This window comes from Opisthorchis viverrini (assembly GCF_000715545.1).
Source record: "Opisthorchis viverrini unplaced genomic scaffold opera_v5_18, whole genome shotgun sequence".
NCBI lineage: Eukaryota > Metazoa > Platyhelminthes > Trematoda > Opisthorchiida > Opisthorchiidae > Opisthorchis > Opisthorchis viverrini.
In genome coordinates this window covers 3,175,104-3,187,015 of record NW_008751674.1, presented here as the reverse complement: position 1 = coordinate 3,187,015, position 11,912 = coordinate 3,175,104, and positions in this window count along the sequence as shown.

Genomic DNA, 11,912 nt, shown 5'->3' with positions numbered 1-11,912 from the left:
TTACTGAAAAAAACCGCTTAAAATGTTGAAACGATGTTTCTTCCTTCCACCTACCAGACGGACCTGTTGAACCTCCAAGCAGTGTGACTCTACACCTGAGTAGTAGCAAAGCATTGGTGACAGTGAATTGGACACATGAAACTGCAGACGAATTCACGGTAACCTTCTATAGTGGAGTTCATGCAACGAAGGAAGAACGTACGCAATCAAATAGTATGACGTTTACCAATCTACCTCAAGACTTGCCTCTCCGTGTTGGTGTTGTGGCACATGAGGGTGAGAGGAAAAGTGCAGAGGCTACCAGTGCAGAATTCTACTTACCATCATGTAAGAATTTATTAATTTTTGTATTTTTTAGAGACGTTTTCATGCAACTACTCCACAGCCTTCTTCAAGCTATCGGTATGTGGTGGAGCACAGGCAACTGGAGTTCTAAAGGCAGATTAAAATATATCGACCACATAATGTTGACGTCCAGCTCTAAAGAGAATGGCCATTAGGGCAACAGACCAATGCCTTTAGCTTGAAAGCTCAACCAAAATGTAACAATATTTGGCGAGAAATGTAAGTGCAGTGCCTTTTTTAAAGGACAAGTCACCTGGCATATTCCAGTCCCAACAGGGAGAAACACTGCATTTGTCGGATCCTTAACCATTGGTCTACTTGGTGTGTTATACTCTGCGAGTGCCGCACGGGTGCCTTTACTATATCTCAATAACTCACGCAAACAGACAAACCATCACACCACGGTCAGGTACGATCTCTTCATGACGTTATGATCCCATTTCAAGTGAAACCGTCAGTTTGTTTATTACAAAAGTTAGACCATGGAAGGATGTTCATCCTATATGTGATGGCTTAACACCAGAACTCTTCAAGCAAATCCAACTGCTGCGTCCACATGAACTATATGACCACCGTATAGACTATGTGCAAACATTTAGGCAAATACATTCGTCAGAACCAAAAGCTTAGATCTTCACATCAAACAGGATACTCGTCATGCTTGTAGGCAATACCCCTGATTATCCGTTCGCCCTCCATTAACCTTAATAGTGGTGTGCTCGTGTCTACACCTCCTGACTGTAACTGAGCATTTTACATTAGATTAAACACTACATTTTACATTAATAAAAGTGGCCATCTACGAACCCCTTCCAGAAAACCCAGAATATCACCATCAGAAGAGAATATGTGTGTTATGGAGATCTACACGAAAAGACTTAATCGGAAGTCAAAAACCGTTGGAAACAACACAAAAGTAGATACAGACCTTTCAGTAGATTTGTTCAGTGTTCATTTTAAAAAATGCATTTCAGTAGCCATCAATGAGATCAGTGTATTCTTCAGTGAACTCTTCAGAATTTTACTGAAGTAGTCATAGTACTGCGTCCTACATAGACATATTTCTTTGCGTGTGCACACAAAAATTCATCAGCGCCCGTTCCACCTTTTACTCAGCAGAGTTGAGAGCGAACAAAGACGGAAAATGGCTTGACTAGCATCGTAAAATTTACACCTGGAATCATTACAAACACGTAGTCAATTTTTCTGCGAATAGAAGATTCCTACTGATCAGCTTAAAACAAAAACATTCCACTGCACAAGCTGTTGAACGTGAACATTCTCTGTGTACTGACAACTCATAATTCGAGATGATAAAATTCAAATCTGTTTTCTGTCTAAATTTTACAGATAATGGACACTTACGAAGTCTTAAGAGGTACGTCTAAACGTGGTATATTATCACCGACCCTGCATCGATTACAAGAACGCATTCCTCAAGGCAACGAATAATCCAGGACTTGTTCCAGTGCTTGGGCATGGTAACATAAGGATCTTACCAAGTGCGTCGGAAATTCCATATCAACTAATAGCCCAAAAGATAGTGGTGGATTTACTGGAGTTGCACTCTGATCACCTTTGTATGAACTGTTCCTTTCCTGTCTAGACAAGGTGACCGAAACCGTGATCTAGGAACTCATATTTCGGTCCGTCTAGAGCTCATCAGTAAAGTGCATACTTTAAATGGATTCCTCCTCAGCAGACGGGACATACAATGCACGTTGGCTACCACCGTTTCGATGACCTGCAAGTGCATACGTGAATTGTTATTATCCAAGACAGGAACGTCCTTGAAAGCGAAGGTACTCATGTTTTTTTCCGAAATGGAGGTGTGGAGGTGCACATAAATGGACTTAGCTCCATAACAAGTCGTTCGTAACAAACGTTCTGAGGTCATTTCGAATAATTCGAAAAGTAAAGCTACTGTGCAAGAGTGGCTTATGGTAAAACCGCTGATGAAGGCTCAACTACTGAATTAATAGGAAGTTTAAGCTACCGAGGGCGGTTTTATTTGGGAAACATGAGACGGGCTTTCTGCTGCACATTTGACGAATAACGCACAAGATAGGCCGACTGGAGATTCTGTTTCTCACTGAAGAAATGTTTAAATAGACGAAGCCTGTCAAAAAATAACCAAGCGGTTGTTGTCACAACTCAATTCTATCTGTAACTTCAATCGCGTCACAGCAGAATAGTAAATTCTCAGTCGAATATTAGCCTTTGCTTATTTAACTGTTCCTTGGAACTATGATCACGATGAACCCACATTCCATTGCAAGTTAGCGGTGATTCTTATACTGATCCATCGGAAGAAACGTATCGGTTGAGTCTGAATAAAACGCACACAAAAATTTTCTATCAAAAAACTTTATCAAAAATGAGATTTAGCCAACCACATCAGCTATAGCAGCCAGACTGTTCTCTGGCTTGAATGACAAGGTGCGGACCCCGTACAGAAAGCGCAGAATCTTTTCGTTTTCTCTCTCCAATTTCAACGTCTACTGCGCTCTACAAACTGCAACACAATACCAGGGCAAGCGGTCTACAAAGAGGACGCTATCCAGCCTTGTGACAGTCAGAAATGTATACAGAAATGAACGCACTGTTCGTGCCTGGGTTCACATACAATGCCAGCCAGGAGAAGAATGATTATAAATGACGCTGCTTTAAGCATCACTTAACAAAAATCAACTTTGAAGATATACATTTCTTGCAGCAAAATCTCGCGTACAAACTAGATGTTCGGCTCCATTATCGACCGTTAACAAGACACCGTGTGACAGAAGGCCTGATATTACTGAACTATCTGTCATATAGTCCGAGTTGATAGTTTAATACCAAGTTCGGCTGCGCTTGGAACAGCGGGTGGCTTCTGTATGTGAATTGGTCTGTCACATCAAACGAGGATGATGCACCCACGTACGACTTTCACTGAGCCCAATACGCATCTACGTCAATGTTCTGTATCTGGTGCAAACCCCAAAGAATACGAGTGAACACAAGGATGCACTTCCAAGTTTATCGGTGACCCATAATTTATAAGTCAGGTGGGGCTGCTAACCAGTCGAGGGTCAGTGTATCAGAAGGATATTCTGGTGTCCCGCCCCAATTGTCAGATGTATACAAAGCCCACACCTAATTCTGTACATTAATCTTGTTGGTCACAGAGACACCTCTGGTGCCATTGTAGACTCAATACTCTGGATTATCCAAAGCGTAGTCGGGCCTGGCTGTATTTGTTTAGATGAAGAATATAAAATAAAATTTATCCAGAAAAAATACATTACAACAAAAAATGTGATGAATTTCAGTACAACATAACATGATACGGTACAATATATGTTATAATGTAAACCAAGCATGCATATAAGGAGCAGAAAACATGCACTTTACATCTCACACACGTCATATGACAGTTTTCTTGTAGTTGTCTTGGTTTGTTTCTTGATAAAACTCACCTTAAAGGGTTGAATAGTTGGAAAATTTTATCGGATGTATTCGCCGTGTGGTCACAATCATTCTTACTGTAAATAAGTGACGTTGCATAACAAGTTGGTTTACATGGGAGACTCACCTGCATCCCAGTTGAATCTCTAGGTTTTGCGGTTTCTCTTTAACTAAATGTGCTACACCTGGTCACCTCATGTTCCCATTGGGCGAAAGCGGCCGTGAGCTGTTGAAGAGTTTTTAGCAATTATATGAACTCACTTTCATTTAATTTACCTAACCCCCTGCCAAAGATTTAGGCTCTGATGTGTGAGCTCGGTGTAGCACCATTTGATTGCTTCCGCTTAGCGCGAAAGGTATATGGTTGCCGAAATAATGATTGGTTGGAAACAAACCGAGACTGTACAATAATGAGCAGTAAGCTGTTGCATATCTTGAGTAAACCGAGTATATGAAATTAGCAACAGAACGCCAGCGTGATCACTCTTCATGTGGCCATGCGCGGATGTAGAACTTTCGGCAATTATATATTTTACACCGTCAACGCGGGCATCTGACCCTGGCTGTGAATAATTTTACGCAAAAACTCACACAACTTACTACTCAGAAATCATTATAATTACTTGTCGCACTGATCGCTTTTTCCTTCTACTCATGAGTAGTCCAACGCTATGAATCAACCCACAGCTTACTTTTGTGGCATTCCGCCTGAGATGGTAATTTTGGTTAAAAGTAGAGGAAAAGCTTTGATGGCAGGATAGTAGACATTCTTTGGACCAATTTTATGTATAATTGAAGGATGGATAGCCTGGTGGACTATGCATCCACAGCTATGAACGGAACCATCGAACTTCATCGAAAATGCGGTACAAAATGTGTCTAGCGAACACAGGCAAGTTCATTTTTATCTACTTCATTCGAGTCAATGTGATTTTTTAAAACATCACCTTTACGAGTATCTTTGCTCACTGTCTAACCCCACCCTAAAATATGGGGCAGTTTTTTTTCAAATGACATTTTTAACACTTGACACCCCTAACCAATCGCAACGGTATATGGAGATTTATTCCTCAACATGATGTCAAGCAAAAATCGCGCGTTGATACTATAAGTGTATCTGGGATTTTTATCCGTCTTTTAATGAACTAAATCCAGTCCGAAAAGCCGAGCAGCACTATATAACTGATCATTTAGATTTATTAAATAGCCCCGTTTAAAATACCAGCGTCGAGGACAAATAGGTGACCCACAAAATAAGAACGATTACTAATGAGCAACCGAATCAGATTTTCCCTCAAATGGAGGCCATTCGTTGGTAAAGCTTTGGTTAGTAACTTCATATATCTTTTATAACAAAGTGATTCGTAAAGCAACCTGATCAAAATTGTCTCTGTTGTTCAAAGTGTATCTTTGTGGTTAGTGTTAAATAATTAGCTGGCACTTAATACGTCAGGCCGAACGACTGAGCTGATTGCCATGGTGGTTTGTGTCGGTCAGGGGGTTCGCAGTTGCACTGATCTCGTGGTTAGCTTCTCTTCGTATGGTGCGCATACTTGGCATCACACTTGCGAACAAAGGAATAGTTTAAAAACAAGGAAGTGTGGGCCTCTATTCCAGATTTGTGTTGGGCAAGCTGGTATCAAAGAAATAAACGTCTATCTGAGCTGCTTTGAATGTTCTTCGGAGAGAAGCAATTATTTGAGGTTTCACGGTTTCAGAAGCCTTGCCTCCAGTAGAACTCACTTGTATCTATTCAAATTTATTTGGGACTGAATTGTATTACCTGAATCCCGTTCCACATGAGGGTCCCAGATTTTTATCCCACGAGATTCCCTGGGGGGTCTACGCCGTCATAGTTTTTTCAGTCTACTGTGCCTGCGTCTCGTTCTTATAATGATCGTTTGTAGGCACCCCCCTGTTCCACGGTCAGATTGGAAAAAGCGACTTCCCGACATGTAGAGAAACACTAAGTCTTTCGCTGACGTACAGGTGTTCGACATTTTATGGGTCGAATTCGAGTGACGCATGAGAATTCGCATGCTCCTCCACCGAGTAATTTTGACTTCCACCAAGGATGTGAAAAAGATTGGCAAAGTTTCTCTAATCTTGATAGCCAACCCAGCTTATGTACCTGCATAAAGACATACCAATCGTCGTTTGTATGCCTGATGCCTAATCTCAATTTGGGTCAAATTGGCTGAGTATATTCTAATCAACATACTGATGCCCAGTCACAGGAGACAAGCAAGTATTTTTTGTAGTCAGTGGCCAACAATTTCAGTCGAAAATTACAAGCTGAATTCTGTAATATCGTGCCTTTCTTTTTTCTTAATCAGAAACAAGAAGCAACACCCGAAGGTGGATAAAATATAGTCCATACCTCAAAGTACCCAATGTGCTTTTCTGCCGCAAACTATTCCGTCGATGACTCCAATTCAGCTTCAGAGCGGATTGATAACTCCTCGTTTTGCATGTATCATGACCTTTTGACCACAATTTCCTCTTAAAAACTATTCTCTATCTTTATTCAGTAAATTCTGGTGAAACAGTCTGAGTTCCTGGTAGCATTTTGCTTATTTCAACGGTAGATTGTATCTGTTTCAGAAGTAATGGAAGCTGTGATTCAATTTAGGCTAACGAACAGGTTAGCAGTAGATGAACATCAAACTAGAGACCACATAAACTCCATGGAGGGTGTCACGGTAATAGGAGGGCGAGGTGGCCCAGTGACAGCTGAACGATTATTTATATTATTTTTACTAGATAACAAGACGCTGGTCTTGCCAACATTATTATTCCAAGTACATTGGATAAGTGATATGCAACTTGAGGGTGGTGAATACGGACGGGGAGAATTAAAGCAACAGCGAAAAATGTTCATAATACTAACTGCTACAGTTTTACCTTGAAAGGACACAGTGATGGAATTAAACTCACTTGTACGATTTCTTTGGAAACTGTGCCATGACCGATGAATTAATAACCCGAAATAGAAGTAACCACTCAAGTTTCTTCCTTGAAAAGCGAGCTACCGAAGGACGAATTATTACCATTTGAAAGGGTGGAAAACACACTAAGGATAAGTTCGGTGCCCTACATGCTCTCTGGTTGGTTTTGCAAGCCGCACAATGCAGCATACTTGCAATCCAACTGCCAAAAACAACATTTTCAAGCATACAGAAAAACCAATCTGCAAATGACCCTCGGTTTTCCAGCCCAAACTAAAAGATGGGAAAAATTCTTCGAAATCTTAAAATCAAAGGAAATACTGATGGCATGGAAGCTGGTAATTTCCCACGCTGCGTAATTCGAGTGGAAACTTTCACACAAGTGGGTGTCTGAAAAAGTTTATTGGTTGCTCCCAAGTGGATTTTGACTTGTGCTCGGCAAACTGTTTATAAACATCGCCGGAGTGCAGTTAGGTGGCACTACCTCCTTGACACGGTGCACGATTTCTCGTAATATGGCAGTCTGATAGAGGAGCAATCTATCCTGCACCTTACTAGGTTCATTTTTACTCTGTCTCATCTGTATTTCTTGCGTCTGAGTCACCCATTAGGTAGCCCTGTTGATTACACTGATTAGTCCGTTGACAGATTGTGTTGTGGGCCGAATTCGCTGAACTCGATTGGTCCTTACAATACTTTGTATTTTTCACTATTCTTACTGCTTTTTGGTGGGTTCGTCCCCAATGTATCCGGCGATTCGGCCTGATCTTCCTAAGCTCGAACGGCTGGTTGCGATTCTTTGCCCTTTGTTTACAAAGAGCTCGGGATGATTGAATGAATAAAGCGGGAAACGACAGATCGAAAGCTCTAGGTTGAAAATAAACCGTGGTCAACTAATTTTCGTCCTATTCTAACCTAGGCAGCTTGCTAATACATTGGCCTTCGTGCTTAATTTGAGTTGTCCTAGATTTGTGCACCAGAAAAGGTCAAAGCTCAGCGAATTGTCCTCCTTATTGGCCCATTACCAGCGTTTGATCGGTTTATTCAATGCTTACCTCTGAATGTTCTCTATATCTTATTTACGTTGGACACTTGACCAATAGACTGAGTGTAAATTTGTAGCAAATATGATCTGTATACTGCAGGTCGATGCTCTACTAATCGTCAAATTTCTTCGCTGGTTTCTCATGCAGTCCAAGCTTTGTAGTTCATGACTTCTCTTGCCCTTGTTGGTTGACAAATTGGCTTAACTCGATTTATGAATTGTTCGTCACAGTACATGCCCACAAAAACCCAGGATTTTCTTATTCTTGCTCGTGCAATTGCGTGAGCGTTGCTCCAGCCGCGGCCTTCCTTGCACCAAGATGGGTGAAAACTTATTGTCGCCCCCATTTAGGGGTTGTCACAAATGTTGTATTGAAATTCAAATGTAACGTTGGAGTTCGTAATTAAATCTGATTTCTTCACTAGCTTGCTCTGAAGAGCACCTAAAGAGCACGGAGATATCTGTCTGCCAATAAAGTTTCCAGTCATTTGTTGCAGAATCTTTGCCCAATTATGCAACTGAATATCACTTAATATTGTCATGAAACGAGACGTTTTCAGAATGAATGAGAGCGAATAAATCTATTATTCTCGGTTTTCAATGGTCTCTCAAAAGTACACAATAGACCGCACATATTAGATCTTTCGTGTTTCTCAGTGGGACACATAAAAAAGCAATCAGTCAGATTAAGCATCGAAAAAGTTGAAACCAGTTATGGGCAATAGGCAGTCAAAAACGCAGTGAAATTGGTGCTGTAAATGGATTAACTAGAAAAGGCAAATACCGAAAGGAATGAAGTGGTGATGTCGATTTCATCTATGGACTTTGACACCGCCAAGACGACCTTTTTAGAAGTAATGGATTAGGAGAGATTATACCGTGATCAAATGCACAAATTACGCTTGACTAGAAATTTTGGTGATAGTGTGAGGAGATCTGGAGTTACCCAAATGAGATTTCGTCTTGCAGGTGAAACCAGTCTATACTGAAAAGTTGAGAATTGGTTTACATCTCTTTCATACTCATTGAAATAATCAGTAGTGCATATCCCAGAAAACTCTGGGGAAATTCGGAAGTTCAAAGTCCAGGCTGGCGTTATGCACATTTAGGCGCTCGTGCAAAAGCAACTGAGCAGTTTTGTGATTAACTCCTAATATGGACAATATTTAATGTCAGTCGTCATCCAATCACTGAGTCCACATCACGTGGTCGCATATATTGCTGGGTTCCGCGAGAGACTGCGCCTTAGACTGAAGGTTCATTCCTCCTGAGAATCATTCGTCTTTAATGTCAGTCGTCATCCAATCACTGAGTGCACATCACGTGGTCACATGTATTGCTGGGTTCCGCGAGAGACTGCGCTTTAGACTGAAGGTTAATTCCTCCTGAGAATCATTCGTCCTCCTGATCTCCTGTTCAGTTAACCCAGACGACATGCGTCGTCACTGTCTAGACTTTGGATGTCACTTGGTGTGCCACCACTGGGGAGATCAGTTTGTCATTATTTCTCTCCTCTACCCTAAGTGAGATTTGGCTCTCCCTTATTTGGTTTGTCCACTACGTTACATCCATCTTGATGGTAACAAGAGTATATTCCATGATCCGGATCCACGTTCTGCGATTAGTAACAGGCTGATATGTTTTTGTATCGGCAACAAACTTTAACAATGGAGTCATTGTTGTTTCGTATCTGCAGCTGCCTGTAATTTTCTTGGTCGAATTAGTCACTTGTGAAGCCAGTCAATACGTGATCACGTGATGTGGATTCCGTGATTAGAGGACGACTGGCGCTACATACTACCTATTTCCAATTTACTCACACTCAGCGTCTTGTGGCCAAGCGAGTAAACATTCAAACTGCTGGTCTCGAGGTCATGGTTTCCTAACTCTTTAAAGTTCCATTAAATGATCCCCGACGAAAAGAAAACAAGTATGCATTAATATATGTATGGTCAACATCACCCAAAATACGGAATCCCCATTAGCATAACAGTGATTCAAAATGTCTTATACAAAGACACACCGGCGTGTTTTCACACCACATAGTTAAGGAATTCAAGACTAAAGAAAAAACCTCTAAACATGATCTGTTGTCGAAACGGATACCCGGGAAATTCCACAATTTGATCGTTTGTATGAACCAGTACAAATAACTCTACAACATAGAAAAGGCCAACGAATAACTTATTCACTGCTTCAAAAATCTTCCGAGAATAACTGCAAGAATTTGATGGTAGCCATGTATGTCCGGATTTTACCGTGGCTTTCCAAATGGGGAGTCCAACACCAAGTCCAAAAACCCGTCTGTGGGACTTGAAGCTAGGGGATTGGCATAGAGTTAATTTTGCAAAACTTGAATAGACCAAAGGTCGGACTCCGTAATTTGAACTGTTTTTATGAAGGTGTAGCAAACACCATCTGAAGACGAAGTCACATGTATTTTCCGAAAACCTGGTGGTCACCAGTGGATAGTCAAACATTTTTTATTCTTATTCAATCCACAAAATTTAAGTTAACAAGTGCTTAATTCCGAAGAAAAATCAATGAGTACATCCAATAGATGACAACGTAGCACCTTGGGCTAAATGGCAATGATAAAGCGGGCAGACTGCAGGCACATGGACATCTTGAAAGACAAAAAAAGCTGGGAAGAGGATCATAACACTGAAACGTGCTTCTGAACTCAGTGATGAAAAGAATCATACTTGAATTTCTGGGTTTACTCAAGTCAAACGAACAGTGGCAGTGTACATGGTAGAAACCAAATCGATAAATAAACCCATTTGCAAATTTTATTCGTGTTCATCAGAGACCGGACTGTATCTCTCGTTCATTTCTTACTCCACCTGAGAGACACCTGACTCTGTCGTTAAAACCGATTTAATTTATAGCTGGGTGACTTTTGCCCCTTGCCGAAAATTTGATGTTTAATTAGCATACACAGTTGATGGAAAGTAAGGAACTACGTCTGCCTGAAGGTCTAAATTCGAGGTTGACTTCCAACGGGTTATAAGCGATTTCGTCAGTAGTGCGTGCCGTTCAGACATGAGCGGCTGATCAACAGTGTAATTAACTCGCACTTAGATAGAATAATACGTCTCTTCTCTTTCAACCACGGGGTCCAGATCACGTGGTCACAGGTACGGATGGACTGCTGGAGCGACGCCTTGTCAGATGGAATTTTTACTCATCGGGTATATTCAATCCTTTCCTGAACTACCAATAGATTGCTGATAGTATCAGGAGAGCTAGGTATTTTATTCGGTATATTTGTCCTGTAAGTGAAACAAATCCGAGTCTTCATTATTGTGAATCAGAGTCTTGAACCTGCCAAATCCCAGTTGGTCGTGTCCTTTTGTAGCCAGCTTATGTTCATGTATTGTGGTGGAGAGCTTCCTTCCTGTTTGTCGCAGTCCTTGCAAGAGATTCTGTATATGACATTGTTTTTCATCACTGGATCTCCTCCGCAAAGTGTTCGCAGGTTCGTAAGCCACCGTCTCGTTGCGCTGTCGTAAGAGCCCTGCGGTCATTTCGGCGATGTTCCTGATGTAAGGGAGTGTGACTCGTTTGCGTCCATTTTGTGCCGTTGTGTTAGTCGTGTTTGGCTTTCTGAGAGATTTCCAAATGAAATTCCTTGGTTATCCATTTCCCTGGGACAAATCGTACAAGCGTTTTTCTTCCCTATTCTTTGATTCTGTTGAGCTGCGATGTGTTTCGATCCGCTTGAATAGTGTCCGAATGCGGCTTTGTTTGTGACGATTTGGGTGGTTGCCTTGCTAGCTCGGAATTTGGTCCGTGTGCATCGCCCTTCTGTAGACCTGAGTTTGTAGCTGTCCTTCTGGTAGTCTAGTGCTGAGAACGTCTTGAAATATCAGTTTTCCGTTGTTCTCTTCTTCAAATGTGAATTGGATGTCGCCAAAGACGGTTGTTTAGCATTTGGCGTGCTCGTCTTTATGATCACGGAACTGTCATCCATGTAACGGAGTGAGATTGGACAATATAACTTGTTCCAGCCTTTGCATCGTAATTTCTGCCATAATTCCTGAAATTGGCAACCCAATGGGCGCCCCTCATGGTTGTTCGTAGTATTCTCCGTTGAACTCCAAATTTGTGATCAAGCATTAGTC